General features: G+C 44.8%; 1 protein-coding gene across 2 annotated transcripts in view; it reads right to left on the bottom strand.

Annotated features, from left to right (window-relative positions):
* Window positions 1–16309, bottom strand: part of gpsm1.L (G-protein signaling modulator 1 L homeolog) — a 67549-nt gene that overhangs the window by 41901 nt on the left and 9339 nt on the right. The gene's annotated exons all lie outside the window — the stretch shown is intronic.

Genomic DNA, 16309 nt, shown 5'->3' with positions numbered 1-16309 from the left:
CCTTTAGCAGTAAAGATCTGTGTCTCCAAAGATGCCCCAGTAGCTCCCCATCTTCTTTTCTGCTGATTCACTGCACATTCTCTGTGCTGCTGTCACTTACTGAGCTTAGGGAGCCACTCACAATATACAGTACACATAGAATAGAAATGTCACAATAAAAGGCTGATTAGTAATTAATACAGATAATTACTACATGGCAGCACAGAAACCAGTGCAATTAGCATCAGAATTTAATAATCAGCAAACCTGTAGCATCAGCTTATATTACAGCCAGGGAAGCTCATTTTCTGCTGGATAATTAGTGACGAGCCCTAAGCTTAGCTTCTCAACAGCCAATCAGAGCCCACTGAGCATGTGAGTGTAACAGACACTTTCCAAGATGGTGACCCCCTGTGACAAGTGTGAAGTCCTGGATCATTGCTGCTATTGACAAGCTCAAACTTTAGCCTCGTGCAATAAAAATATGGCTTTAGTCATTCATTTTTAGCGTTTAGTTCTCCTTTAAGAACAGCCGGCGGGCATGGAAGTAAACAATTTGGAGTGTGTGAGATGGAAACGTTCATAGATTCTAATGTGTGCAAGAAAGAACCCGGGGCCCCAGGTCTGATCACTTTCCTTCATCCAATGTGCACAGGAGAAAGCAGGGAGCTTTTTTTGGGCACTGTACCTCCTTTTCTGCATGTGATGAGTCTTCTGCACGTACAGCCACAGTTCCAAGGCCAGAGGCAGGAGAAGAACCCTCGGCCGGGGCCACAGTGACCGATCCTGCACACCGCCTTCTCCCCCAGACTGAGGCTGGACCTGTCCTTTAATCCCAGGATCCACCATTGTGCTGCTGCTGCTGCAATAGACTCCTGGTAACATTAGTGACCCTTCCTTTATTATTTAGACACCCACTACGGCCATTGACTTAATGCCGAAACCTCAGATGCCGGTGCCAAGGAAGCAGGTGGTGAGGAAGTATTTCACAGATATATATAACCATCTCCTTCATTCATAAGCAGGAATGCCAACGTTAACAAACAGACTTGAGCAGATAAGTCACAATGTAGTTAATGAGGAAGAAGACGTTTCCTGCTGTGTCGGCTCTTCTTTCATCAAACAGCTGGAACCCTCTCCTCCAAAACCTGCTGGATCTGATGCGGCACATGCCATGCTGGTTGCCAGGAGTTTCTGTCTGAAGCCGTTCAATCATGTCTCCTACTGGTGATGCCGAACACTCTCCATAGACGTTCTACTGACCTCCACCAAACTTAAAACCCAAATGAAAGAGCCTGGGGTGCTTGACCCGTCCACATACTGATCTTACCCTGCTAAAAGGAACCGAATCCCTTCTGATCCGGCAGATCAGATAAAGCCGATCTACCCAAGCCTCACCATATGCGGTCATTTCAAACTGCCACATCTCTATCGCACACAGAGCAAAGTACAGATGCCCAGAACATGGCCACCGACAGGCTTCAGTAGGAACCAGGGTACTGGTGAAAGACTCACAGGTGCATATTAGAAAGATATTCTACCTTTTACACCAAGGTATCTGTGTGCTGCAACTCTACTCCAATAGCCCAAGGTGGACCTTGCACCCATGAGCAGATACTTGAGAGTTTGAAAACTTTCAGGAAAGTCTAAAAAAATTCAGTTATGTCTGAAGCAAAATAGCTAAATGGGTTAAAAACAGACCCAACACCGTCCAATTGAAATAGTAAGAAAGCAGCTTATTGGCCACTGGATGGTGGTCTCCCGATGGCTGAAAATCTGTCAGACAGGGTTTAACATGGGGGCGAGGACAACAGCAGAACTTTGATACAGCTCAACATATCTCAGTAGTCCAGCAGTAGGAGCCAATACAGTAGAAGGAAAGCTACTGCAGCAGTTTATTGCCAATAGATTAGCCACAATAGTGCAAGCTATAACACTATTTATTCTGCAGAATGCTTTAACATACCTGAGTAAACCGCTCTGGAAGCTCTGTTGGTTTAGGATAGCAGCTGCCATATTAGCTTGTGTGACATCACTTCCTGCCTGAGTCTCTCTGCTCACTCACAGCTCTAGGCTCAGATTACAGCAGGGAGGGGAGAGGGAGAGAGGAGCAAACTGAGCATGCTCAAGCCCTAGCCTGGAGATTTAAACTGAAAACAGGCAGTTCTGATACAGAAGCCCATGAGTAATAGAAGGAAATGATTGAAAGATCTATAGGCACCCCCACAGCACCTGCTTAAATGTGACCCAGAAGCCATTGCATCACCACCCTGTCCAGATGGATCAAGGCTGAAAATACGGCACGGACAAAAATTCTATGATGGTGTCCCATCAGGGTAAAGAACAATACTGTATAAGTGACATTTCTGGGTTACACATTGATCAAAGAGTCCCAGCAAGCAATGGGTTAAACTATTTCTGAGAATAAAAGGCTTTGATTAAAGCACAAGCGTCGCATAACTAACTGACAGTGAGATACTAAATAGCCTTGTATTGTAAGCACATAGTTTGTATAGGAAACAACTGCATGACATCTCCTCATTCTGACCAACGGGGAGAGACAGAAATAACAATAAAGAGATCCCCCCCCCAGGCCAAAACCAAATGTCTGGCACCAGAGCAGCAGGAGACAGTGACTGGGACATCAGTATCAACTCTTGTCTTCTTGTTACATTATTTGTTATTTAGTGGAATTATATCCCAGCTTATCCTCTTACATGGCAACAATAACTTCCTTCCTTCCTCTCCAGCTCAACATAGAAATCCTGGTACCAGGACCCGACTAGTAATCTGTGGACAGGGTCCAAACAGAGAGATCCCATATGACTATGGCAGCATAGGTATTCCCTGTACTAAGCACAATTCAGCAGGAACAGTCCCCTAAGTTTGCTCATAATCTGTACAGAGAGATCCCATAAAACTATGGCAGCATAGGTATTCCCTGTACTAAGCACAATTCAGCAGGAACAGTCCCTAAATTTGCTCATAGTATGTACAGAGAGATCCCATAAAACTATGGCAGCATAGGTATTCCCTGTACTAAGCACAATTCAGCAGGAACAGTCCCTAAATTTGTTCATAGTCTGTACAGAGAGATCCTATAAAACTATGACAGCATAGGTATTCCCTGTACTAAGCACAATTCAGCAGGAACAGTCCCTAAGTTTGCTCATAGTCTGTACAGAGAGATTCCATAAAACTATGGCAGCATAGGTATTCCCTGTACTAAGCACAATTGAGCAGGAACATTCCCTTAGTTTGTTCATAGTCTGTACAGAGAGATCCCATAAAACTATGGCAGCATAAGTATTCCCCTGTACTAAGCACAATTCAGCATGAACAGCCCCCTAAATTTGCTCATAGTCTGTACAGAGAGATCCCATAAAACTATGGCAGCATAGGTATTCCTCTGTACTAAGCACAATTCAGCAGGAACAGTCCCTAAGTTTGCTCATAGTCTGTACAGAGAGATCCCATAAAACTATACCAGCATAGGTATTCCCTGTACTAAGCACATGACTATAGTGAAAGATACATTCTGAAACTGATATTTCTATAAAAAAACATTGGCACTGAGCAGTGCATCTGTGTGTAGCCTGGAATTAAGCTCTCGCTGCAGAGCTGGCACAGCCCAGGAAACATGTGGGTGGAAGTCACTTGTACTAACAGCTCATTTTACTCACAGCATATGTCTCCCTGGCAGCCGCACCACTGAATGTAATGTCCAAATATCTCTCACAGTTCAGTATATTGTGCAAATATTATGCCTTGTATCACTGCCCCAATATACACAATATTCCTGTATTTGTACTGTAGCCTGGGGGGCAATAACAGTGAGATCTGGGGTGACTGTTACCCCAATGTTTCTATATATCTGTAACCTTGTTATGAGCTAAGGGGGCCCAGTCTGAAGGTCAGTTAGGGGGAGATTTGGGGTGAGTGATTATTTGTGCCCTGGGTACCCCTGGAACTATAGCAGGGTGACTGTTACCCCAATGTTTCTATATATCTGTAACCTTGTTATGAGCTAAGGGGGCCCAGTCTGAAGGTCAGTTAGGGGGAGATTTGGGGTGAGTGTTTATTTGTGCCCTGGGTACCCCTGGAACTATAGCAGGGTGACACCCCAATGTTTCTATATATCTGTAACCTTGTTATGAGCTAAGGGGGCCCAGTCTGAAGGTCAGTTAGGGGGAGATTTGGGGTGAGTGATTATTTGTGCCCTGGGTACCCCTGGAACTATAGCAGGGTGACTGTTACCCCAATGTTTCTATATATCTGTAACCTTGTTATGAGCTAAGGGGGCCCAGTCTGAAGGTCAGTTAGGGGGAGATTTGGGGTGAGTGCTTATTTGTACCCTGGGTACCCCTGGAACTATAGCAGGGTGACTGTTACCCCAATGTTTCTATATATCTGTAACCTTGTTATGAGCTAAGGGGGCCCAGTCTGAAGGTCAGTTAGGGGGAGATTTGGGGTGAGTGATTATTTGTGCCCTGGGTACCCCTGGAACTATAGCAGGGTGACTGTTACCCCAATGTTTCTATATATCTGTAACCTTGTTATGAGCTAAGGGGGCCCAGTCTGAAGGTCAGTTAGGGGGAGATTTGGGGTGAGTGTTTATTTGTGCCCTGGGTACCCCTGGAACTATAGCAGGGTGACACCCCAATGTTTCTATATATCTGTAACCTTGTTATGAGCTAAGGGGGCCCAGTCTGAAGGTCAGTTAGGGGGAGATTTGGGGTGAGTGATTATTTGTGCCCTGGGTACCCCTGGAACTATAGCAGGGTGACTGTTACCCCAATGTTTCCATATATCTGTAACCTTGTTATGAGCTAAGGGGGCCCAGTCTGAAGGTCAGTTAGGGGGAGATTTGGGGTGAGTGCTTATTTGTACCCTGGGTACCCCTGGAACTATAGCAGGGTGACTGTTACCCCAATGTTTCTATATATCTGTAACCTTGTTATGAGCTAAGGGGGCCCAGTCTGAAGGTCAGTTAGGGGGAGATTTGGGGTGAGTGTTTATTTGTACCCTGGGTACCCCTGGAACTATAGCAGGGTGACACCCCAATGTTTCTATATATGTGTAACCTTGTTATGAGCTAAGGGGGCCCAGTCTGAAGGTCAGTTAGGGGGAGATTTGGGGTGAGTGCTTATTTGTACCCTGGGTACCCCTGGAACTATAGCAGGGTGACACCCCAATGTTTCTATATATGTGTAACCTTGTTATGAGCTAAGGGGGCCCAGTCTGAAGGTCAGTTAATGGGAGATTTGGGGTGAGTGTTTATTTGTGCCCTGGGTACCCCTGGAACTATAGCAGGGTGACTGTTACCCCAATGTTTCTATATATCTGTAACCTTGTTATGAGCTAAGGGGGCCCAGTCTGAAGGTCAGTTAGGGGGAGATTTGGGGTGAGTGCTTATTTGTACCCTGGGTACCCCTGGAACTATAGCAGGGTGACACCCCAATGTTTCTATATATCTGTAACCTTGTTATGAGCTAAGGGGGCCCAGTCTGAAGGCCAGTTAGGGGGAGATTTGGGGTGAGTGCTTATTTGTACCCTGGGTACCCCTGGAACTATAACAGGGTGACACCCCAATGTTTCTATATGTCTGTAACCTTATGAGCTAAGGGTCTCAGCCTACTTATTTGCAATTTTAAGACATATGGTTCACACAACACTGCTGTTACTTATGAAAATATCTACTTAGCCCCCCGCCCCTCCCAAAAATTCGATCCAGCTGGGATTCTGTGCTCTTTAACTAAATAATAAGTTAAAAGTCAAAACCCCCTGCTGAATGGTTTCACAGACTTGAGAGAGAGAAGTGGTTACTCTAAATGTAGAACAGATGCACAACACTGACTTTCCACTGAACTGCAAAAATACTTCCAGTCTCTGTCTTTCCCACACACTGAGACTCAAAAGGCTTGTGCTGGGTGTTGTCTCCACAGCGCCAGTGTGTATTGTAAATAAAAACTATAAATATAATATACAGTATAGTATAGGGAATGTGCCTGAACCCACACTTCAACAGGGAATGGGTAAAGGGGGGACACATGGTGACTTTCAGGCTTCTGAAATATGTTTTGTCAGGAGGAACAATCAGTATATATAATATGTGGGATAGCAGGTATAGTAGGGAGAGATGGTGCCTATAGTAACAGTGGATAATAGTCTCTGGGAAGGGAGTGTGACTGTGGGATAGCAGGTATAGTAGGGAGAGATGGTGTCTATAGTAACAGTGGATAATAGTCTCTGGGAAGGGAGTGTGACTGTGGGATAGCAGGTATAGTAGGGAGAGATGGTGTCTATAGTAACAGTGGATAATAGTCTCTGGGAAGGGAGTGTGACTGTAGGATAGCAGGTATAGTAGGGAGAGATGGTGCCTATAGTAACAGTGGATAATAGTCTCTGGGAAGGGAGTGTGACTGTGGGATAGCAGGTATAGTAGGGAGAGATGGTGCCTATAGTAACAGTGGATAATAGTCTCTGGGAAGGGAGTGTGACTGTGGGATAGCAGGTATAGTAGGGAGAGATGGTGCCTATAGTAACAGTGGATAATAGTCTCTGGGAAGGGAGTGTGACTGTGGAATAGCAGGTATAGTATGGAGAGATGGTGCCTATAGTAACAGTGGATAATAGTCTCTGGGAAGGGAGTGTGACTCTGGGATAGCAGGTATAGTAGGGAGAGATGGTGCCTATAGTAACAGTGGATAATAGTCTCTGGGAAGGGAGTGTGACTGTGGAATAGCAGGTATAGTAGGGAGAGATGGTGTCTATAGTAACAGTGGATAATAGTCTCAGGAAGGGAGTGTGACTGTGGGATAGCAGGTATAGTAGGGAGAGATGATGTCTATAGTAACAGTGGATAATAGACTCTGGGAAGAGAGTGTGACTGTGGGATAGCAGGTATAGTAGGGAGAGATGGTGTCTATAGTAACAGTGGATAATAGTCTCTGGGAAGGGAGTGTGACTGTGGGATAGCAGGTATAGTAGGGAGAGATGGTGTCTATAGTAACAGTGGATAATAGTCTCTGGGAAGGGAGTGTGACTGTAGGATAGCAGGTATAGTAAGGAGAGATGGTGCCTATAGTAACAGTGGATAATAGTCTCTGGGAAGGGAGTGTGACTGTGGGATAGCAGGTTATAGTAGGGAGAGATGGTGCCTATAGTAACAGTGGATAATAGTCTCTGGGAAGGGAGTGTGACTGTGGGATAGCAGGTATAGTAGGGAGAGATGGTGTCTATAGTAACAGTGGATAATAGTCTCTGGGAAGGGAGTGTGACTCTGGGATAGCAGGTATAGTAGGGAGAGATGGTGTCTATAGTAACAGTGGATAATAGTCTCTGGGAAGGGAGTGTGACTGTGGGATAGCAGGTATAGTAGGGAGAGATGGTGCCTATAGTAACAGTGGATAATAGTCTCTGGGAAGGGAGTGTGACTGTGGGATAGCAGGTATAGTAGGGAGAGATGGTACCTATAGTAACAGTGGGATAATAGTCTCTGGGAAGGGAGTGTGACTGTGGGATAGCAGGTATAGTAGGGAGAGATGGTGCCTATAGTAACAGTGGATAATAGTCTCTGGGAAGGGAGTATGACTGTGGGATAGCAGGTATAGTAGGGAGAGATGGTGCCTATAGTAACAATGGGATAATAGTCTCTGGGAAGGGAGTGTGACTCTGGGATAGCAGGTATAGTAGGGAGAGATGGTGTCTATAGTAACAGTGGATAATAGTCTCTGGGAAGGGAGTGTGACTCTGGGATAGCAGGTATAGTAGGGAGAGATGGTGTCTATAGTAACAGTGGATAATAGTCTCTGGGAAGGGAGTGTGACTGTGGGATAGCAGGTATAGTAGGGAGAGATGGTACCTATAGTAACAGTGGGATAATAGTCTCTGGGAAGGGAGTGTGACTGTGGGATAGCAGGTATAGTAGGGAGAGATGGTGCCTATAGTAACAGTGGATAATAGTCTCTGGGAAGGGAGTATGACTGTGGGATAGCAGGTATAGTAGGGAGAGATGGTGCCTATAGTAACAATGGGATAATAGTCTCTGGGAAGGGAGTGTGACTCTGGGATAGCAGGTATAGTAGGGAGAGATGGTGTCTATAGTAACAGTGGATAATAGTCTCTGGGAAGGGAGTGTGACTCTGGGATAGCAGGTATAGTAGGGAGAGATGGTGTCTATAGTAACAGTGGATAATAGTCTCTGGGAAGGGAGTGTGACTGTGGGATAGCAGCAGGGCCGGACTGGGAGTAAAAAGCAGCCCTGGCAAAAAAAATCAAAGCAGCCCACACAAAATGCATGCTGGTCTTTTTACTTATACACAAGCATATTATAGAGAGAGAGAGAGAGAGAGAGAGAGAGAGAGAGAGAGAGAGAGAGAGAGAGACCCATACATTGGTTTAAAACTGCCTTTATATGGTTAGTGACTTCTAATATCCTTATCATTTACAGTAGGGGGTACATTATCCCTTATAATACATGAGTGATACTCAGAGTTCCCTGTATAACTCAGCCTGCAGCCTTGTGCCTTTATATGGTCACAGAACAACCCCTCAGTGACTTCTAATATCCTTATCATTTACAGTAGGGGGTACATTATCCCTTATAATACATGAGTGATACTCAGAGTTCCCTGTATAAACTCAGCCTGCAGTCTTGTGCCTTTATATGGTCACAGAACAACCCCTCAGTGACTTCTAATATCCTTATCATTTACAGTAGGGGGTACATTATCCCTTATAATACATGAGTGATACTCAGAGTTCCCTGTATAACTCAGCCTGCAGCCTTGTGCCTTTATATGGTCACAGAACAACCCCTCAGTGACTTCTAATATCCTTATCATTTACAGTAGGGGGTACATTATCCCTTATAATACACGAGTGATACTCAGAGTTCCCTGTATAACTCAGCCTGCAGCCTTGTGCCTTTATATGGTACACTGTAGTGTATTTTTTAATTAATGTAGTTAAGTACAAATTCTCAGCCTTCAAAAGGGCACTCAAAATAATAAAAACAGCAGTACTTACATACTGCTGTTTCCATCTTCAGACTGTTGAGGCACTGCTGACCCACTCTCCAATCCACAGGTCCACTTTAAGCACCAGCTCTGCTTTGCCCTAAAAAAATACCTCTCTCCAGCTTCCAGCTCTGCACTTTGTTTGTAAATAAACCTGCGTGTGGTGACGTCACGCAGGTGTCCTCACCCACAAATTGAAAGTTGCTGCAGTCCTGCCCCCCTCTGCTCTAATGTTACAATACACATAGCAGCAGGGCTGTTTTAAGCCCTTGGTGGGCCCTGGGCAAAGCTCATAACAGAAATAGCAGGATGGCACAAAGATTATTTCGTATATACATACCCCCTGAATTTAATTGTGACGATGGGCCAGGCAAGAGGCACCACAGGGTGGCAAACCAAAAAAACATCTTTTTAAATATTTGTGCAGTCACTGACAGTGGGCCCCAAAATGAGTGGGCACTGTAAGAAGTGCCAGTCAGTTGTGGCAATAAACATTTTCTAACAGGGGACATTGCCTTCATACTTAGCCAGAGGAGGGGGGGGGGGGAGAGAGAGAGAGAGAAATAGACATAAAGATTTTTTGAGAGAAAGATGATAGACCAGGAAGAGGTTAGAGAAGGTGTGCATGAGGGTGCCTGATTCAGCTAGCTTGGACCTGGTGGCGAATGTGGAAGCCGGTCACTCACTGTGTGCGACAGACTCAGTGCGGTGTGGTCGGTGATTCCCTGATGGCTCTTGGCTCATGACGTGTATGTGCAGCGCAGGACCAGGCCAGCTCGGCGAGTGTTGTTATGTGGCAACGCGATGCGTCGGCTCCCTTTGGACTGTTTATCATAGCAGTGGAGGTGGGAGGAGGCTGCTAGAGTCAGCGTGCATGCCAGAGTGTGGGGGAGGAACCGGAGAAAGAGCAGAGAGATGACAGGAGGATTAGAAGCTGCAGACTGCGGGTCGGTGGACTGCGCGTTCTAGTTCAGGGCAGGTACGCAACTCTGGTGGCTGTGATTAATAGCTAACAAGTGAAGTGCCGCACCGCATCTAATTAGACAGCGGGCGGCCCACTTAGGCAGAGCGGCCCCTAGGGCATTTGCCCGAACGGACAGATTACCAGTCCGGGCCTGGATAGCAGGTATAGTAGGGAGAGATGGTGCCTATAGTAACAGTGGATAATAGTCTCTGGGAAGGGAGTGTGACTGTGGGATAGCAGGTATAGTAGGGAGAGATGGTACCTATAGTAACAGTGGGATAATAGTCTCTGGGAAGGGAGTGTGACTGTGGGATAGCAGGTATAGTAGGGAGAGATGGTGCCTATAGTAACAGTGGATAATAGTCTCTGGGAAGGGAGTATGACTGTGGGATAGCAGGTATAGTAGGGAGAGATGGTGCCTATAGTAACAATGGGATAATAGTCTCTGGGAAGGGAGTGTGACTGTGGGATAGCAGGTATAGTAGGGAGAGATGGTGTCTATAGTAACAGTGGATAATAGTCTCTGGGAAGGGAGTGTGACTGTGGGATAGCAGATATAGTAGGGAGAGATGGTGCCTATAGTAACAGTGGATAATAGTCTCTGGGAAGGGAGTGTGACTGTGGGATAGCAGGTATAGTAGGGAGAGATGGTGCCTATAGTAACAGTGGATAATAGTCTCTGGGAAGGGAGTGTGACTGTGGGATAGCAGGTATAGTAGGGAGAGATGGTGCCTTTAGTAACAGTGGATAATAGTCTCTGGGAAGGGAGTGTGACTGTGGGATAGCAGGTATAGTAGGGAGAGATGGTGTCTATAGTAACAGTGGATAATAGTCTCTGGGAAGGGAGTGTGACTGTGGGATAGCAGGTATAGTAGGGAGAGATGGTGTCTATAGTAACAGTGGATAATAGTCTCTGGGAAGGGAGTGTGACTGTGGGATAGCAGGTATAGTAGGGAGAGATGGTGTCTATAGTAACAGTGGATAATAGTCTCTGGGAAGGGAGTGTGACTGTGGGATAGCAGGTATAGTAGGGAGAGATGGTGTCTATAGTAACAGTGGATAATAGTCTCTGGGAAGGGAGTGTGACTGTGGGATAGCAGATATAGTAGGGAGAGATGGTGCCTATAGTAAAAAACACAAAAATAGAATATGGCAAGACAAGTCAAGAAATGCAGAAATACTATGTAATGTTATATTTAGTAAATAACTGACTGGGGATGCATACACTAATAAATAACTCAGATCAGTCTCTGAGTTCCCAGTGGGTCGGTTCTAGCCTCGGATGCACTCGGCATCTCTTTTCCGTGGAGTAATAGATCTACAAGGAAAGAGACATGACTGACAAGCAAAAGACAAAACCGATTAATAAGCCTGAAAGCGATGGGTTTGATCACCATGGAAACCCTGAAGGGTGACATTAGGCATGAAATAATGACATATGATTAAGGGAAAGTCATTAAACGGAAGGCACTATATAAGATACAATCAAGTATTTTTGTAAATGAGAGAGAGAGCGAGAGGCACAGTCTGGCAGTGGGACTGGCACAGATTGGTAGCTGGCAGTTGTTTCCTTAAAGGCAAGCTGGGCTCTTTATCTGGGGTGCAACACCAGGAGAAGCATTTCAAGTGCCCCCACAGGTCCATACCGAAGGCATCACACTTGTGCCTCTGATTTTGGCGGCTGCTTTCACTTCACTGTAAGGAGATTTAAATCAAAGTGCCACCCTTAAGGACAAGTCGCCCCCTTCCTATTGGCACAATCAGGGAGAATTACATTATTTTGGGATCCCTGTGCCAGAGGGTGTCTATTAGATTATCTCTACCGTCCCTATGTCTTCCAGTTTGGCCAACACCCCAAGGGCAAATCCTTTAATAACTGCTTTCACTACCAAAGGGGTTCAGGCCTGATGCAGACGAGGAACTGCCTGAATGCTTTAGGTTAGTAGCCGACAGACTATTCCATGGATGAAATTAAAGCCATGACCGCCTCGCTGCAAAGCACCCCCCAAAAAAAACAACTTTGTTTTGCATTCAGCACAGAAGCAGGACAGGCAATGTCACCAGTGCTGGGGGGGGCACTGCTAAATAAAGGGCTTCTAGAAATGTTTTTGGGGGCCAATCTCTATATGGGATGGTTCGAGCGGCTCCACATTTTCGACCATACAAATCCATTTAGAGCTAATATAGTTCGCTTTTACCGCTATATCGATGACTGTATTGGGGTTTGGGATGGGGATGAAGTTTCGCTGCAAGCATTTGTTCAATACTGTAACAACAAGGTGATGGGGTTGGCATTTACTATGGAAACACATGATACATGTATTCCTTTTTTGGATGTATTGCTAATGGTTAGGGAGGGGAAGATTTGTACGGATTTATACAGAAAACCTATCACCCGCAATACTCTGCTACATGCAGAGAGTGCACACCCGGCCGCGTGTGTACGTGGGATTCCCATAGGACAGTTTACACGATTAAGAAGGATTTGTTCTACTTGGGACGATTTTCATACCCAGGCTATGGCACTGTGGGATCGTTTCATTGAAAGGGGGTATGAGATGGAGGTGGTAAGGTCAGCCTATGAGAGGGCTGTGGCATTGGACAGAGAGAGTTTGCTTTCTGACGGTGGTTCTAAACGGAATAAACAGTTGAATACTCAGGGACGCAAGGGAACAGGGATTAGATTTTGTACTACATTTAGCAAAGAAACATGGTCATTACAACGCAGCATAAGAAAGTATTGGGGGGTGCTACTCCAGGACTCGACACTTGCAAAGGTGTTGGATACACAACCGTCCTTTGTATTTAGGAAGAATAGGAATGTGGCGTCGTGGATTTCACGTAGTCTTTACAGTTCTAAAGATCGTGGTAATTCTCACAATTGGCTAAAGTACAAAGGGAATTACAGGTGTGGTAGAACCAGGTGCAAATCCTGTAGATTTCTTCAGGTTTCAAAAGAATTCTTGGCCACAAATACTGGGAAAGTCTTTAAGATTAATAAATATTTCAACTGTACATCGAAGGGAGTCGTATATCTGGTTACATGTGTATGTGGGTCCCAGTATGTGGGTAAAACATTGAGAAAGGTAGGAACACGTATTTTGGAACATGTTTCTGCGGTGGGAAGAAAAGATAATAAATCTGCCGTAGCTAAGCACATTATAGAGAAACATGGGGGACTAATGGATATTCATTTTCAAATTATAGATGAGCCCCTTCCTGATGTGAGGGGTGGGGATCTTGATAGGAGGCTGCTAGTTAGGGAGGCGTTCTGGATTCATCAGTTGAGAACCATCGAAGTAAATGGTGGGATGAATAGGGAATGGGAATTATCATGTTTTTACTAATACTGGGTCTAACTAATGTCCTTGTAGACTCCTTCACTTTATGTCGTTATATTAGTAATTTTTGTAGTATTGGGGTTCATATTTATATATATGTATATTCAGTTTTATTTTTAATTAATTTACGATTATATACACTTTTTCTGCTCGTAATGTTTTTTGGATCATGTATGGATTTATCAAGCACAGGGTTACATTCTGTATCAATATTAAGTTTGTTTAACCTTATTGTTGCAATTTATGTAACTAATTTTGTATAACTGTCTATTGTTTTTGTTATTCATTGTTTATATGGTTTGTTGCTCTAGATTTTCTGTGCACCTTTGGTTTACATGGGGTTAATGACATTTTGGTGGGTGTGTCTACAGGGGGTTTTTAAGGAGTTGGTGGTTGGCTGCCGACAGCTTCTGATGAAGTGGCAGGACGCCGACCCTGTAAACTGTTCTAAATTGATACATTTAGTTGATCCATTTCTTATCTTTGTCCCTGCTGAGCAGAATCTCTGGGTTTCATTACAGGCAGCTGTTAGAATTGATACAATAGTTGCTGATACTCCATAGATGCTGCTGAGAAATTGATCAACTAAATGTTGCAAAATTGTAACAGTTCAGAATCTGCACCCGAATTAATGAGCTGCCAGACTCAAACTTTCAACTAAGATTTTGGAAAAACAGTAAAAAAATAAATAATGGAAAGTAACTGAAAATTCTTGATATCTGGGGAACAATTTAAAAACAACTGAACTGAAAAAAGTGTTTGGAAGGTGAACAGCCCTTTTAAAGGGGTTCTGTCATGATTTTAGGGTTAGTCCCTAGCTGTTGTTTCTCCTACTCAATATAACGGACTGTGTCTCAGTGGGACCTGGATTTTACTATCGAGTGTTGTTCTTAGATCTACCAGGCAGCTGTTATCTTGTGTTAGGGAGCTGCTATCTGGTTACCTTCCCATTGTCCTGTTTGGCTGCTGGGGGGAAAGGGAGGGGGTGCTATCACTCCAACTTGCAGTACAGCAGTAAAGCGTGACTGAAGATTATCAGAGCACAAGTCACATGACTGGGGGCAGCTGGGAAACTGACAACATGTCTAACCCCATGTCAGATTTCAAAACTAAATATAAAAATATCTGTTTGCTCTTTTGAGAAATGGATTTCAGTGCAGGCTTCAGATGGAGCAGCGTTATTAACTGAAAACAAAAATTCCCATGACAGTATCCCCTTTTGGCTTGAGCCTACTGGGAGATTCTGTGGTCAAGAAAGCCCCCATGGGGACAGATGCCAATGTATACGTGTGCCAAACACTTGCATCTCACACATTGAGTCCAACTGGGTTTTTATAGGTGGAGCTTGCGGTGCTGGTATCACATGGTACTACTCTGTCCTTGGACTTTTGCCAAGTTCTCTTCTGAAATGATAAAATATGTACAAATTACCTCAAAAACGTCAGAGCCCGTTACACTGGGGAGTGGCTTGTGCCCACCCAGAGCACCGGGACCATGAGCCCAAACCACCGGAGCCGAGGCCTGGCAAGGACTACACTTGTTTGGTCGGGTGCCCTGGCAAAAGAACTATGTTTTATGGAGAGTCTGTAATTTTTAGCTTTTTCCTTAAATAACACGTCTGGCTTTGGGGCACCGTGTATTTAGCTGACTGTGCGGCACTAGGGAAGAATTTGTGGGTGCGGCGACTTTACGACTAAAAGAAAGAAGCAAATCAGTCAAAGGTTTCTATACACAGATAACCCTTGTGAGCCCTCCAGTGCCACTAAACACACAATTCCTGCTCATCCAGCAGCCTGACTCTATAACACAGACAGTGAACAGGGGCAGGTGGAAAAGTGAGTCTTATTATCCATTATCTGGTGTATATTAATGAAAATATTAGTATTCTGCTTTGTTTTTGCCCAGGGTCCATCAGGGTGATACTGACTCAGAGTCCTCCTACTGTGTTACAATTCCCTATTATATCCCATAGTCCTCCTATTGTGTTACAATTCCCTATTATATCCCTATAGTCCTCCTATTATGTTATAATTCCCTATTATATCCCATAGTCCTCCTATTATGTTATAATTCCCTATTATATCCCATAGTCCTCCTATTGTGTTGCAATTCCCTATTATATCCCATAGTCCTCCTATTGTGTTACAATTCCCTATTATATCCCCATAGTCCTCCTATTGTGTTACAATTCCCTAAAATGAAGCCAGAAAGGGGTATAGCCTAGGATCCCATTGTGCCATCGTCTTCTTTGGCCCTGGTCATGCCATTTCTAAATACATTGTGGCTCATTTGCACCTGGGCAGTAACCCAATTCAAATTACAGCCCCTATTGATACCCACATATTGTGCTTTTCCATCTTGGGGCAAACGTCTCCCAGTGAGCCCTGCTTATAACACCCTAGTACTCCTGGTATCATGTAATCATGTATAGGAGCATTTAAAGGCCAACTAAACACACACATGTAGTAACACATGGTAGAGTCCTGCGCGGGTCCATTTTTTGGAACCTGACCCATACCCACAACCTGCAATCCGCAACCCAGACTCGCAACCCGCATTCTTACCAGCTTGGACCTGCTACCTGACCCGACAGTACCTTATCCACAACCTGCTGACCATCAACTATCAGGAAGTGCTGTCATTGTAAACCAGAAGTGACATCATCGGAAGTAGGCGTGATCAGAAAAAAGGAGTAAAAATCGATATTGAGAAGACCCGCGTCTATACCTGCAACCGGAACTTCTACCCGCAGGGTACTGCAGGTTTTTGTGGGTAACCCAGGGGTACCCGACCCGCTGCAGGACTAAGACATGGTTGCCAACATAACCCCTTTACTGGCCTGTGAGTATCCAGAATAATAACAGCCTGTCTGACCCCCACAATTAAGGAACCTTAATCATAATACAAATGACTTAATGACCCCAGCCGGGCAACTGTGGTTACAGGGCAAAAGGGGAGGTTCTGCTGCCACAGTCACAGGCTAAATAAGTGATGCCCAACTGCTG

The sequence above is a fragment of the Xenopus laevis genome, chromosome 8L (assembly GCF_017654675.1).
Source record: "Xenopus laevis strain J_2021 chromosome 8L, Xenopus_laevis_v10.1, whole genome shotgun sequence".
Lineage (NCBI taxonomy): Eukaryota > Metazoa > Chordata > Amphibia > Anura > Pipidae > Xenopus > Xenopus laevis.
The sequence above is the reverse complement of the archived record's forward strand: the minus strand, read 5'-3'. Positions and strand labels throughout refer to the sequence as shown.